The 15,145-nt window shown below is 30.8% G+C and overlaps 1 protein-coding gene across 1 annotated transcript in view; it reads left to right on the forward strand.

Moving 5' to 3' along the window:
- Positions 1-916: 916 nt before the first annotated feature.
- The window catches only part of nAChRalpha1 (nicotinic acetylcholine receptor alpha1), a 641,991-nt gene continuing 627,762 nt past the window's right edge, over positions 917-15,145 (forward strand). The window contains exon 1 of the mRNA XM_069838062.1: positions 917-1,397. The gene's annotated coding sequence lies outside the window, so the exon portion shown is untranslated. The remainder of the gene's footprint in view (positions 1,398-15,145) is intronic.

A 15,145-nucleotide genomic window follows, 5' to 3' on the forward strand; every position in this document is an offset into this window, starting at 1 on the left:
ACATCTGCAGAAAAAGGATCGATGTATAGATATAATAATAATAATAATAATAATAATAATAATAATAATAATAATAGTATTAACACTTAACCTTTTAATGTTTCATCAGTAACATGTAGTATAATGCCGTTTTATGTTATACAACCGTTTTCCTCGTAATACTTGTGAACAAATCATACATTTAATATTCTCATTCATATTGTCAGCAAAGAAATGCGTCCTCCCATCCTACTTGAAACTTTCGTTTTTGTAGATGTACATGTATTCAAGAGAGAATTGCGACGATATGCAGATCAGATACAAATACAAATGGAACAGAGTTTGACTCCAGTGTGTGAGAGGGTGTGGGTTGTGGGAGGTAGGAAGCAAGAGGAAATGCACATGCTATCATTGCAAGCCACAATGTGCTCGTGAGTCGCATTTTCGCCACGGCTGAGGTACTGTAATGGGCAAAAAATTAAAATAGTGGATTTGGGGCATTTTGATTAGGAATAGATGTTTATCTTCATGGACTATAATGATCAAGAAACATTGAAAATAAAAAAAGTGTCGAATTGGGGCGTTCCCATATCGGATGATTCATATGGAAAGGTGAAATAGACTGATTCCTAGGGTCAAGAGTTCGGTTCCTCTCGCTGCAATCTTGGAGCCTTCTCTCGTTCTCTCATCCGCTCCATCTCTCTCTGGCATCCAGCAACTCCGAGGAACGGGTATCGACTAGCAGAGCTGTCGTGTTTTGTCGGGCGTGTTCGGGTTTCGAATTTCGGGGGCGCTCGCTCATACTGCACACACATGGTTTGGCATTGGTTCCAGGGCCGGAGCAAAGCCCGAGGCCGGAGGCGAGGGAGGGAGAGATCCAGCGACGGAGGGGGATGCTGTGCGAACGTACAGGAGGGGATGGTGCGCAAGAGAGACGGCGATGCTTGGAAGGGGGCGGAGGGGTTGTTACAGTGGGAGCAGCTATTGCTAGCCAGCCTCTGTGCCATCACCCCCTGTACCAAAACTAGTTCTGAATCTACCCTGACTCTGTCAATAACATATACATACAACAGACGGGTGCCACAATTGTGTCTTCCTCAACTATGAGGAAATCGTGAGATAAAATTCATCGGGGCTCTAGACGTATTCGGTCTGGAATATCAAGCCGCAGCTCTCGCTTGTGCCGGTACTTGTAAAGTGTTTGTTTCATTTTAATTTCGGGGGTGTCCAGTAAAACGTCTCGGGTGATATTGAGTGGTTGTTGCTGATAGCGGGGATGAGAAGCTCACAGCTGGCGGCCGGGGACGGGACACGAAGCCGGGAGATCTCCCGGTCCCACGGCGCTCAACTCCAGCTTGTGGTGAAGCAGTGACCTCTTCCAGTGGAAGGAAGGCGATGCTCTCAGCGGTGATCTCACCGTAAGTAGCCTACACGTTCAATAGTGCTGCAGAACGCTAGCGTAAAAGTTTCTATCGCCATTGTAGTGGCACAACTGCTCGCTACTACAATACCAGCGTACTACATTACTACAAAATATTTATATTATTGTAAAATATACTTCGAGATTTTGTATTTGTGAAAAATTTAATGCAAAATTTAATAATTATATTAGATTTGTACGTTCTTGTTGTAAAAGTGCCAATATTCGACCTAATTATCGCCGTAACGGAAGATCAATTTTGTTATGCACACATAGACGTTAATATAATAATAAATTTAGCTTCCCTTATGAAAAGATTGCCAGATTTCACAAAGCGTATTACATATAATTTGGAAACACACCTAAAAGGTAAAATGATATACATTTGAAACGGTTAGGGAATCGAATATGCAAAATGTCAGAAAAATTTACACCTAAGTAGCGTTTGTGCTCATTTACAGTTAAGAAAGGGGGAGGGGAATATCATCAGATAGGTTAGAATGATTGGAATGTCATATACCGCGAGAAAAATAATAGTACGGATTGATTGGCATTGATATCTAAACCAATCAACAGCCATCGGTTAAGATAACTTGAAATTTCCATTATCACTCCCATACAAATGATTTCTCAATATTACTTATGCATAAACATTCTGTCACAATATCTACTCGAAAATTTTAGTTAAAATTTATTTACGAAGCAACACACCTATAAATACGACAACTTCAGAACTGCTGCATTATCAAAATTACATCTTCATATGGATGTTGATGAAAATCCATTTTCCTTATTGCAATTTAACACGTCATTGAGTTCATGATCGTATTTTTTATTTGATATTATGTTACATTTGATTAAAATTAAGTAAGATCACATTAAAAACATACTCCAAAATGTGATTTCTTCACGATGTGACATTTGATTAACCTAAGTTCGAGTTGAAGCCCTCATATTAAACTATCTAACATATTTTAAAGGAAAAATAAACATATGTAATGTACTGTCTTATTCTTTATCTTAATATTTAATGTCTGCATTATATCTTTACAACCAAACAAACAAATATTTTGAGATTTGAATTTGCAGAGTTATTGCAGTTTAAAGCAAAAATATTAATGGAAGTTTCTGTGCATTTAAATAAAATTTACAATTCAAATACTCTTACAAGTACCACGCGCTACGTTACATTGTCTAACTATGATATTAATACGTGTAAAAGATTCTAGGTGTCATATTCTGCTTCAGATTGTATATAATGTTATTAATATTAAATCCATTTGCAGTATTTCAATAGTATAGAGTTTATGTGGTACGCGAGCCACACGTTGCCTCCCAGCCGCGCCCGCAGCCTGGTATCTGCTGCAGCTGCGGTCCTCTCTCTTTAATCCGACCCTTAATGAGGGAAGGTCACTAAAACGGGTCAAATTCAATCGGCAATACAACCGCGGATTTGTTTTATTCCAAACGCGATGAATGTTTGAATTCGAAAACAAAATAAGAAAATATATAAACATCAATAATTGTACTGAAATACACTCCTTTTCTCGTATAAATATCTATCACACATCAGATATTATCTGTGTAGTATGTAACATTTGTAAATCGTATAGTTTTAAAGACAGCTATTGAAATATTAAAACAAAACATAATCGTAACTAAGGACGTGTTATTCTTTACATGTATGCCCCATTGCTGGGTGTCTCTATGGGCTGGAATTTCCATGTTTAATGTGAAGTTTTTAGTTGATATATTTTTATATTCTATAGAACTGTGTATGTTGATAAGTATACCTTTAGTATTCAAAGTGAAACTTGCAGTGTTGTGTTGTATATAAAGAAATTGTGGTTAATTTCTAATAATTCACGAATGGCATTATACAATTTACCTTACGTAGTATATATGATAGAGAAAACTGTCATATTAAAGCAATAAATTGTTAAACACAAACATGTTCAGAACTAAAAATATATCTTAACAATAATTATTAATTCTTACCGGATATGTCAGGGCGTCAATTAACCTCCGGGTTCCTTAAAACCATTTGTAAGTAAGGATATTAAATTTATATAAACCAAAAAAATTCTGTGAAGTATACAGCACATTAGATTTGCATTGGAAGAAGAATAAGCTATTACAACTTATCCTCATCATCATCATCATCATCATCATTATCATCATAATCATGAATCTTGGCCTTAGTAGGCGTGGCTCGGGATCTTCCGACAGGTCTCGCTTTTCTCTAATTAGCTGTTTGATTATTATTATTATTATTATTATTATTATTATTATTATTATTATTATTATTATTATTATTATCATCATCATCCTTCACGAATTAGGCCTCTGTAGACCTGTTTCGGCCCCATCTAGCAGTCTTCTTAAAGGTCTTCCTGGTCGACGATGTCCTCTAGGTTTATATTGCATCAAATTTTTTTGGTTTTATTGAATTTTCCATTCTTCTTACATGATCTAGCCAATTGAATTTGTATCTGCTGATTTTTTCTTCTACTGACTCTACTTCTAATTGTTCTAAAATTTCTTCATTCCTTTTTCGGTCTAAAAGAGTATATCCTGCTGTCCTCCTCAAAAATTTCATTTCCGTTGCTTTGATTCTGTTCATGTCTTTTTTCTTTAATGTCCAAATCTCGCTTCCGTATAAAAGGGCGGGTAATGCTAGTGTATTATATATTTTTATTCTTGTAGATTTTTGTACTAATTTAGCTTTTAATGCATTGTTTATTATTCCTAGAATTTGTGTAAATTTGGTAATTTTCTTGTTCACATCTTTTTCATTTTGATAAGATATTTCACAACCCAGATAATTGAAATTTTGCACTTGTTCGAGGCTTTGGTTATTGTGTATTATCTTACTTCTGACTGGGTCTTGTCCTAAAAATGCCATTACTTTTGATTTTTGTGCTGAAATTTCCATCCCAAAATCTTTTAATATTATATTATTATTATTATTATTATTATTATTATTATTATTATTATTATTATTATTATTATTATTATTATTATTATTATTATTATAAACCTTACATTCTTCTTCGTATATCGAATCCAATTTTGTCTGCATTTTAGCAATGACTTTTTCCATTATTCCTAAAATATCTATTAATTTGAATTTTATTTTAATGCAGATAATATTAATATCGAATTGACTAGTTAGTTATTATAATTTTTGTGTCTTGCACGCTTTTATTCTCATAATAATTATTACTTATTTTAATTCGCAAATTGCGTCTAATCTTTTTTTATATTACAATATTTTTGTTTGTTCAAATGCTTTGTAATTCCAATTGAAATGAAATAAACTTTAATCTGGAATATGATATTCAATGGATCCAAATAAACTGTGTTGTTACCTTTAATGCTTCATCGTTATTCCGGCGAAGGAATTTTCATAATCTGCCATTTATTCTCTATCGACTGTAAAAATTGTATTTCATTTCGTTGTCTCTAAACGGTTGGAGAGTTGATTATGTGAAGTGCTGTGCTACGTCAAAAGGTTCATAATTCGCAATACAAAAATAAGTTCTTATGTTACACTCATGTTTATTACATCAGGGTATTTGACAGTATCATGTACTTACAAAACCGTTTTTCCAGCCTTTAACTTTTTTATTAAGTCATAATATACCACCAAAGAAGAGCTTGCTCTGAAGAACTCCCCTTGTCCTGGCTTAAAATTATCAAAGAGAATTGATATTATTTCATTATTTAAATTCTTGAAACCAGAAAATGCATGCTGTCTACAAAATATTTTGGATTCTGAACCAGTGTACTACAAATGAATAAGAACATTTGACACTACAGTAGAGGAATTTTCATCTGTAACATAGTTTCAGAACTGATTTCCTTAATACATCTTCTGTTTTTCTTATTAGAAATTTAAAACAAATGTAATTTTTTACAGTATATTTCCATAAAAAATGTACGGACTTATAGGCTAAAATTTCTTATTGAGTATTATTTTGATAAGCTGAAACGTTAATGTAGTATTGTTTCTTATTAGTCATTCAATAAAGTTCGTTTAGAGTATGTTAGTGAAATAACACTTTTCTACTGGGTTTAATGCCCAGGCACTCTAAAGAAGCCACAGACTTTCTATGAAATAAAGGCTTAAGTTCTCCATAATTTATTTACAAATATTTAAAAATGGATTTTGTTTAAATAATTATAACAGATATTGGATTTTAATAATTTATATAATCTAAAATATTATGCAACACAAGTGATTCGAGTATATGTACGACAAATGTCCGCATTATCCTAACACTTTGACATTGTTATTCTGAAAGCATGGATTTTCAACTTAACCTGTTATTGCACCAAGGTCTCGATTTAAGTAAGCAAGTAAGGTGCATTTTTATAAATTTAGTTCTCAATCCATACAATAAATTTAAATTAATATTAACAAAAATATTGGGTTAAAATTTTGTTTTAATGGATATTGTACTGTAAAAGGTAAAACATTTGCTCAATTGAATGTGCTGATAATTTAATTGTTCAGGTAACTAATTCTGTTTCCATGATCTAGCAAAGAACTGGTCGCAAATATATGTCAACCAGAAGAAAGTACGATTAACTAACTTTACAATAATATAAAAGATATTACTTACCTTATTTTACTTCTTAACGTAGAAAGGAATAAGACTTAAGACAGAATCTACGTGCGGGATTGAAATAATTAGGAAGTCAGTAGAAAAGTTCAAATTAGCTTAACAATATCATAAATCAAGAGAGTATACCAAAAGCTTAAATTAGACTTCTTGTATGGCTGATTATAATATGTATAACAAATAATTTGTCGAAACTTGAATGTCTTCGTTTCTATGAAAAGAATGGGCAGCAGAAAGAATGACATTAATTTAAACCTTTACAATTGAAAAATCCATTTAAGAGGCAGTCCTAAAGAGTAGGAATACTTTTCCCTTTCGTCCTTTATCACAATGCACGTTTCGGAGTAAACTATTTTCTGCATTTCATCGTCATTTAAAAAAACTGGAATAAAAATCTCTCTTATATAATTTTTCATTATTTCGTTCTCACTTTAAAAAATTGGAATAAACATCTCTCCTAAATAATCCTTCATTGTTTCGTCCTCGCTTAAATTAATAGAATAAAAATCTCTTCTAAATAATCCATCATTGTTTGTCCTTATTTTAAATAATAGAATACAAATTTCTCCTAAATAATCCTTCATTGTTTCGTCCTGACTTTAAATAATATGAATGAAAATCTCTCCTAAATAAATATTAATTGTTTCATCGTCAATTTAAATAATAGGAATAAACATCTCTCCTAAATAATCCTTCATTGTTTCGTCCTAGTTTTAAATATTAGAATAAACATCTCTTGTAAATAATCCCTCGTTGTTTCGTCCTTACTACAAATAATAGGAATAAAAATTTCTCCTAAATAATCCTTCATTTTTTGATCCTCACTTTAAATAATAAGAATAAAAATCTCTCCTAAATAATTCATTTTTTGATCCTCACTTTAAATAATGGGAATAAACATTTCTCCTAAATAATCCCTCATTGTTTCGTCCTTACTACAAATAATAGGAATAAAAATCTCTCCTAAAAATCCTTCATTCTTTATCCTCGCTTTAAATAATAGGAATAAACATCTCTCCTAAATAATTCTTCATTTTTTGATCCTCACTTTAAATAATAGGAATAAACATCTCTCCTAAATAATCCCTCATTGTTTCGTCCTTACTACAAATAATAGGAATAAAAATCTCTCCTAAATAATCCTTCATTTTTTTATCCTCACTTTAAATAATAGGAATAAACATCTCTCCTAAATAATCCCTCATTGTTTCGTCCTTACTACAAATAATAGGAATAAACACCTCTCCTAAATAATCCTTCATTTTTTGATCCTCACTTTAAATAATAGGAATAAACATCTCCTAAATAATCCCTCATTGTTCCGTCCTTACTACAAATAATAGGAATAAAAATCTCTCCTAAATAATCCTTCATTTTTTGATCCTCACTTTAAATAATAGGAATAAACATCTCTCCTAAATAATCCTTCATTTTTTGATCCTCACTTTAAATAATAGGAATAAACATCTCTCCTAAATAATCCTTCATTGTTTCGTCCTTACTACAAATAATAGGAATAAAAATCTCTCCTAAATAATCCATTTTTTGATCCTCACTTTAAATGATAGGAATAAACATCTCTCCTAAATAATCCCTCATTGTTTCGTCCTTACTACAAATAATAGGAATAAAAATCTCTCCTAAATAATCCTTCATTTTTTGATCCTCACTTTAAATAATAGGAATAAACATCTCTCCTAAATAATCCCTCATTGTTTCGTCCTTACTACAAATAATAGGAATAAAAATCTCTCCTAAATAATCCTTCATTTTTTGATCCTCACTTTAAATAATAGGAATAAACATCTCTCCTAAATAATCCTTCATTGTTTCGTCCTTACTACAAATAATAGGAATAAAAATCTCTCCTAAATAATCCATTTTTTGATCCTCACTTTAAATAATAGGAATAAACATCTCTCCTAAATAATCCCTCATTGTTTCGTCCTTACTAAAAATAATAGGAATAGAAATCTCTCCTAAATAATCCTTCATTTTTGATCCTCACTTTAAATAATAGGAATAAAAATCTCTCCTAAATAATCCTTCATTTTTGATCCTCACTTTAAATAATAGGAATAAAAATCTCTCCTAAATAATCCCTCATTGTTTCGTCCTTACTACAAATAATAGGAATAAAAATCTCTCCTAAATAATCCATTTTTTGATCCTCACTTTAAATGATAGGAATAAACATCTCTCCTAAATAATCCCTCATTGTTTCGTCCTTACTACAAATAATAGGAATAAAAATCTCTCCTAAATAATCCTTCATTTTTTGATCCTCACTTTAAATAATAGGAATAAACATCTCTCCTAAATAATCCCTCATTGTTTCGTCCTTACTACAAATAATAGGAATAAAAATCTCTCCTAAATAATCCTTAATTTTTTGATCCTCACTTTAAATAATAGGAATAAACATCTCTCCTAAATAATCCTTCATTGTTTCGTCCTTACTACAAATAATAGGAATAAAAATCTCTCCTAAATAATCCATTTTTTGATCCTCACTTTAAATAATAGGAATAAACATCTCTCCTAAATAATCCCTCATTGTTTCGTCCTTACTAAAAATAATAGGAATAGAAATCTCTCCTAAATAATCCTTCATTTTTGATCCTCACTTTAAATAATAGGAATAGAAATCTCTCCTAAATAATCCTTCATTTTTGATCCTCACTTTAAATAATAGGAATAAAAATCTCTCCTAAATAATTCTTCATTGTTTCTTTCTCAATTTATATAATAGTTATGAAAATCTCATTATTTCGTCCTCACTTTAAATAATAGGAATAAAAATCTGCCCTTAATAACCCTTCATTGTTTCGTCCTCAATTTAAATAATAGGAATAAAAATCTCTCAAATAATTCTTCATTGTTTCGTCTTCACTTTAAATAATAGGAATAAACATCTGTCCTAAATAATCCTTCATTCTTTCGTCCTCCTATAAGTAATAGGAATAAAAATCTCTCCTAAATAAATCTTCATTGTTTCGTTCTCAATTTATATAATAGTTATGAAAATCTCATTGTTTCGTCCTCACTTTAAATAATAGAAATAAAAATCTGTCTTTAATAACCCTTCATTGTTTCGTCCTCACTTTAAATAATAGGAATAAAAATCTCTCCTTAATAACCCTTCATTGTTTCGTCCTCAAATTAAATAATAGGTAAGAAAATCTCTCATAAATAATTCTTAATTGTTTCGTCTTCACTTTAAATAATAGGAATAAACATCTGTCCTAAATAATCCTTCATTCTTTCGTCCTCCTATAAGTAATAGGAATAAAAATCTCTCCTAAAAAAATCTTCATTGTTTCGTTCTCAATTTATATAATAGTTATGAAAATCTCATTGTTTCGTCCTCACTTTAAATAATAGAAATAAAAATCTGTCTTTAATAACCCTTCATTGTTTCGTCCTCACTTTAAATAATAGGAATAAAAATCTCTCCTTAATAACCCTTCATTGTTTCGTCCTCAAATTAAATAATAGGTAAGAAAATCTCTCATAAATAATTCTTAATTGTTTCGTCTTCACTTTAAATAATAGGAATAAACATCTGTCCTAAATAATCCTTCATTCTTTCGTCCTCCTATAAGTAATAGGAATAAAAATCTCTCCTAAAAAAATCTTCATTGTTTCGTTCTCAATTTATATAATAGTTATGAAAATCTCATTGTTTCGTCCTCACTTTAAATAATAGAAATAAAAATCTGTCTTTAATAACCCTTCATTGTTTCGTCCTCACTTTAAATAATAGGAATAAAAATCTCTCCTTAATAACCCTTCTTTGTTTCGTCCTCATTTTAAATAATAGGTAAGAAAATCTCTCATAAATAATTCATTGTTTCGTCTTCACTTTAAATAATAGGAATAAACATCTGTCCTAAATAATCCTTCATTCTTTCGTCCTCCTGTAAGTAATAGGAATAAAAATCTCTCCTAAAGAAAATCTTCATTGTTTCGTCCTCATTTTAAATAATAGGTAAGATAATCTCTTCCTAATAATCCTTCTTTGTTTCGTCCTCAATTTAAATAATAGGTAAGAAAATCTCTCATAAATAATTCTTAATTGTTTCGTCTTCACTTTAAATAATAGGAATAAACATCTGTCCTAAATAATCCTTCATTCTTTCGTCCTCCTATAAGTAATAGGAATAAAAATCTCTCCTAAATAATTCTTCATTGTTTCGTCTTCAAATTAAATAACAGGAATAAAAATCTCTCCTAAATAATCCCTCATTATTTCGTCGTCACTTACATAATACACTAATATGGCTGTTTAATGTGAAGATATTTTCAGTGGGTTTTGTTTTTCTGCTTATCTGTACTATACTATAGAGAAGAATCATAGAAAATAAATATTTTCAGAATAAAAAATATGTAATCATCATTGATGTATAGGCTACATAATAAATTTCTGCAACAGTTCTGTAACTTACAAGATATTCTATGGAAAGTATTAATGCATAGACGGTGGCAGTCCATTAAGTCAGAACTAAATTTATCGGCTTTTATTATTTGAAACCCTTGCAGAACACAAATATTTCTTGAGGGGTTTAGAAACAGAACGTACCACGCACAAAATAGTGTTTTCCGGGGAAAACAAAAACATTCTACGGCTTTGTGTTTAAATATTTTCAATGTACATTTTTTCCAATTTAATAGATTTCAGTGCTGTAAATGAAATGTCGTTATTTTTTAAAATAACCAATTTAGATCAATTCTCAAAATTCAATTTATATTTACACTTTGTCCTTTTTCATGCCAAAACAGCATTCATTTCACATTTTTAAGGATCAACGCAGTTACTAGCTAGCTCAGAAACCTATTAAATAAAATATTGGCATGATAAATCCAACTGAGGAAGAACATATTCAGACTTGTAACGTGTAAACGTTGCAAATGCAAAAGGAATGTTTTGTTTCTACATTAGGAGAGATTATCAATGCATTTGGTAAATTTTGTAACCAGGTCAGTTTCGCCAATATCAATACTGCATGCAAATGGTTACGAAAGAAAATCATAGCTCCATCATTTGGTAGCGTTTGTTTCCACCTTTACGAAACAATTTTAATTCAAATTGTGAAAAATTGCATTTGGAACGTTTTGCTTCTAGATCCTCTCTCTTTATCTTGAATTAAACAGAATTCCACTTCTTCTATCCTCTTCTCCAAAGGAGTGAAAATCAAAAAGTCTTTCATTACTTTCATAAATTAAATAAATACATTTGAATTTAATTATAATGACCACAGTTAGTTAGATATCTCCCCTACATCGAAAATGATAATAAGTAAGAAGTGCGGTTTTATATGTATTAAACTAATGGAATCTATTACTTTCACAACGACACGTTGCTAAAAACCAACTCGTTTGTAGCGACATGTAGCAACAGGGTAAAGTCTTTAAAAATTCAAGTCGTAGGTACATTATCCATAGACTGTCAATCACAGGAATTCACAGGTAGTGTGTAATATCATTAGTGACCAATACAGTTCCCTGTTCTGCAACAAAACCTTTTCACGGGCAAACAACTGGAATATTAGGAAAAGTGGGTGGAGTGTGAAGTTGGCCGAATTCTTTCTTCCGTCTTACAAACAACTATTTGCAAGCAATAACAGATCGAGTTGTGTGCCGTACTGTAATACAAATATTCGGTTTGTAAACAGGTGTCACATTCAGTGCAATGGAACAAGGTACAAAGAAAATTAAAGTTTTGATTGTGGAAAACAAAGTTAGTGTTATAAAACAAATGGAAAGTGGCGGAAGGCAAGTTGATGTATACCGTGAATTTGGTTTGTTTAAGAAAGAATTGAACATGGTTTACAGTTGCAGTATTTTTTTTTTATTTATTCATTTATTCATTAATTCATTCATTTGTTGTTGAACATAACAGGCAAAGCCCTATTACAATGTTCACGACTAACAAATTAATTTATAAAACATAAACAAGGAAAAGTAAACATACACTATTTAAAACTGAAACAAAATAGAAATAAGAGAAAGAAGAAAAGAGAAATTGAAATACGGTGTCAAAGTAGCTTCAAATTAACTAACAATATTCTGTAATAGTAATATACGTTACAAGAGCGGTATGTTGACGTTTTCATGGTCGAGGAAAAGATTGAAAAAGCGAAACGTAGTTGAGCTTTTTTAATTTCCGAGAACATGAAAACAAACATACCGCTCGTGTATCGTACATTATTTTGTGCGAAGATCGTTTATTACATACCTAAAAGACGAATTTCTAATTAGTTGCAATGAAATCTCCATGTTGGTTTCTGTTTAATGACGGCAACTTCGGAAAACCAAAATATCTTTCTTCAACATTGTTGCTCTAAAATGTTTTCTGTGTTTACTATACTCCAGCAGGCCATGATATACGTCTGTCTCCCCCCCCCCAGTCTATAAATGCGAACTTAAAACAAACGGTAAGGTTATGTAATGATTTATTTTTCATTTTAATATTTTAACAATATTATTTATATAACATATTGCAGTAATAACATCGGCATCTGGAATCTTGTTGATTTTTTCACGGCTTCCTTAATGTTACTTGTATCAGGAATGCAATAAGTTTCGTGGAGTAGTAGACTTTACTTAATTTTTGCAAATATTTAAAAACAATAATTAACATTGCAATTTAGGTGAAATTGCAGTGGTAAGTTTCCAATTTATAATTATTACTATGTTAAACGTCTCTAAAAATAATATGTTAAAAGCCTAAAGCAGTAAAATTAATGTCGCGCTTAAGCGGTAAGAAGAGGGAAATTGTTGTGTGTGTTAGGTTGGGAATACTGAATGTTGTATTTCACACTTACCGCGTATTGGTTCTGTGCGGAAAACAAGCAAATATGCACGATCTCGCACAAAATATGATAACAAATAATTCTGTATCTAGAGAAATTCATATTGAAAATATCAACATTCGGATGAGGATGTAATTTATTGTATAACTGTAACATTTGGAAAATGGAGAATTTTTGTGGGATTCAGTATTTGTCCTTGGTATGTAAAATAAATTTCTAAATTTCGTTTCAAGCTTAGGTGCATATAATGTTATATAATAAAATAAACCAACACAGTCCAACTTATTGTTAATAATTTGATAAAGAAAGTTAAAAGATTGACAATTTCGTCTAATTTGTAAACTAGTAAAATGGAAATGTTGAAGCATTGTAGCATAACTCTCATAGGTAGGATAATCATTATAAAGTCTGTAATATAACAATTTTAGACATTTATTTTGAATTTTTTCTAGTAACAGAATATATTTGTTAGTTCCAGATAACCGCAGCATACTCTAATTTAGATCGAACAGTGGAATTATACAAAATTATTATAGTTTTGTCTTTAAATTTACAAGAATTTCTCATAACAAAACCTAAACTTTTATAGGACAAATTTATAATATTATTAATATGACTGTGAAATGTAAAATTACTCCTAAATAATATACCTAAATCTTTATGTTCATTTTCTGCTGGTAAAACTGTTGCCTCTATTTTATATGAAAATTTAATTGTATTTTTCAATGTAGAAAAGGTCATTTGTATACACCTATTAATATTAAATAACAATTTATTATTAATACTGCAATTATGTAAGTTTGTAATATCTGTTTGAAGTAGCTTACAATCTGATATAGTTTTGATTTCTTTATGCAATTTAATATCATCCGCAAATAATAAAATTTTAGAATGTTGTACACAATTTACAATATCATTAACAAACAATAAAAACAGTAATGGACCAAGATTGGAACCTTGAGGCACACCAGAATTTACTGTAAAAGGCTTAGAAGTATGTCCATGAAAATTCACAACTTGTACTTTTCAGAATCAAAGTAAAAAAAAAATATAGATTACTTAAACCCACGTTCTTAATTTATTGTTAGTACTATATGTATTGTACTTAATCTTCATTACTGTACCTATACTACAGTATTTTACTCCGTTGTTCACTATTTTCAACATTCCAGTGGAATATTTTTACTTAAAAATTATAAAAAACAAGAACTTTGTAAAATATTTAAAAAATATATAGAAGTCTCTCTCGTCCGTTTGGGAATAATTAAAGCAAAATCGTTATAAAAATATTATCAGGAGTGATACAAAAGCTATTTCTGTTTCAGTACGATGTTTTATATCATTCTCCTTGCTAACAATTACAGTGGCGAAGCTCTTAAAAGTCTTGTTCTACCCAAAAATTTTGATTCATTATACCCAGTAGCAGTATACCTATAGGTTCGTAATAAAGATGCATCATAACACTCGGTTGCACTCCGATCCTTCCATATATTAAGTTCACTGTTCGCAGCCATTCCAGTATGGAGAGTTCAATGCGAGGCTTGTAGCAGAGGCCTTTAAGGGCATAGCTACGACTTTGGCCCGCAAGCGTGATGGGACGGACCGGAGAGGGTGTATCGATTCGCTACATCTCCGTACGAAACGAGGGTAGCCTTCCGTCACAATACGTCGCTCTATATTGGTTTTCTCTGATTGCGCTGCGTTGTTGCGTTTAGTTTAATCAAAAGGGCATGCATGTGTGTATTACATGCTAATTTTGTGTAAAATGGCTTATACTGAGAGAACGTTGAGGTCATTGTTTGTAGAATTAAAAGAGAAACCGTTTTCAAGTTGGACGTATAAAAAAAAATGTACTTACAAAGATAGGAAATCGACATCATATTTACATATTAAAATAGCGGATGGAGGAAGGCAAAATATAAATTTTCAATAATTGTCATGATATAAGAAACATCCTTGGCTAATAGAGTACTCTGAGACAAATCATGTTCCTGATGAAATGATTCCAGAAGTTAAACTTCTGTGTATTATATTAGATTCAAAACTTAATGGGGCGAGTCACACTACGATTGTGTGCAAAAGGTTATCTCGTGTACTTCATCTTTTGTGTAAATTAAAAGCTCTTGTATCTAGTAGATCATTGAGACAAGCCTATTATGATGTTTCCTTGGTGTATTTCATTGTGGTATTCGTTTGTGGGATAACGGTGCTAATGTCAATAGTATTCTAATCTTGCAGAAAAAGCATTACGTATTATTACTAATTCATCTTTTAATGCTGATTGTCGATCTTTATTTCTTAAT

The sequence above is a fragment of the Periplaneta americana genome, chromosome 1, assembly GCF_040183065.1.
Source record: "Periplaneta americana isolate PAMFEO1 chromosome 1, P.americana_PAMFEO1_priV1, whole genome shotgun sequence".
NCBI classification, from domain to species: Eukaryota; Metazoa; Arthropoda; class Insecta; order Blattodea; family Blattidae; genus Periplaneta; species Periplaneta americana.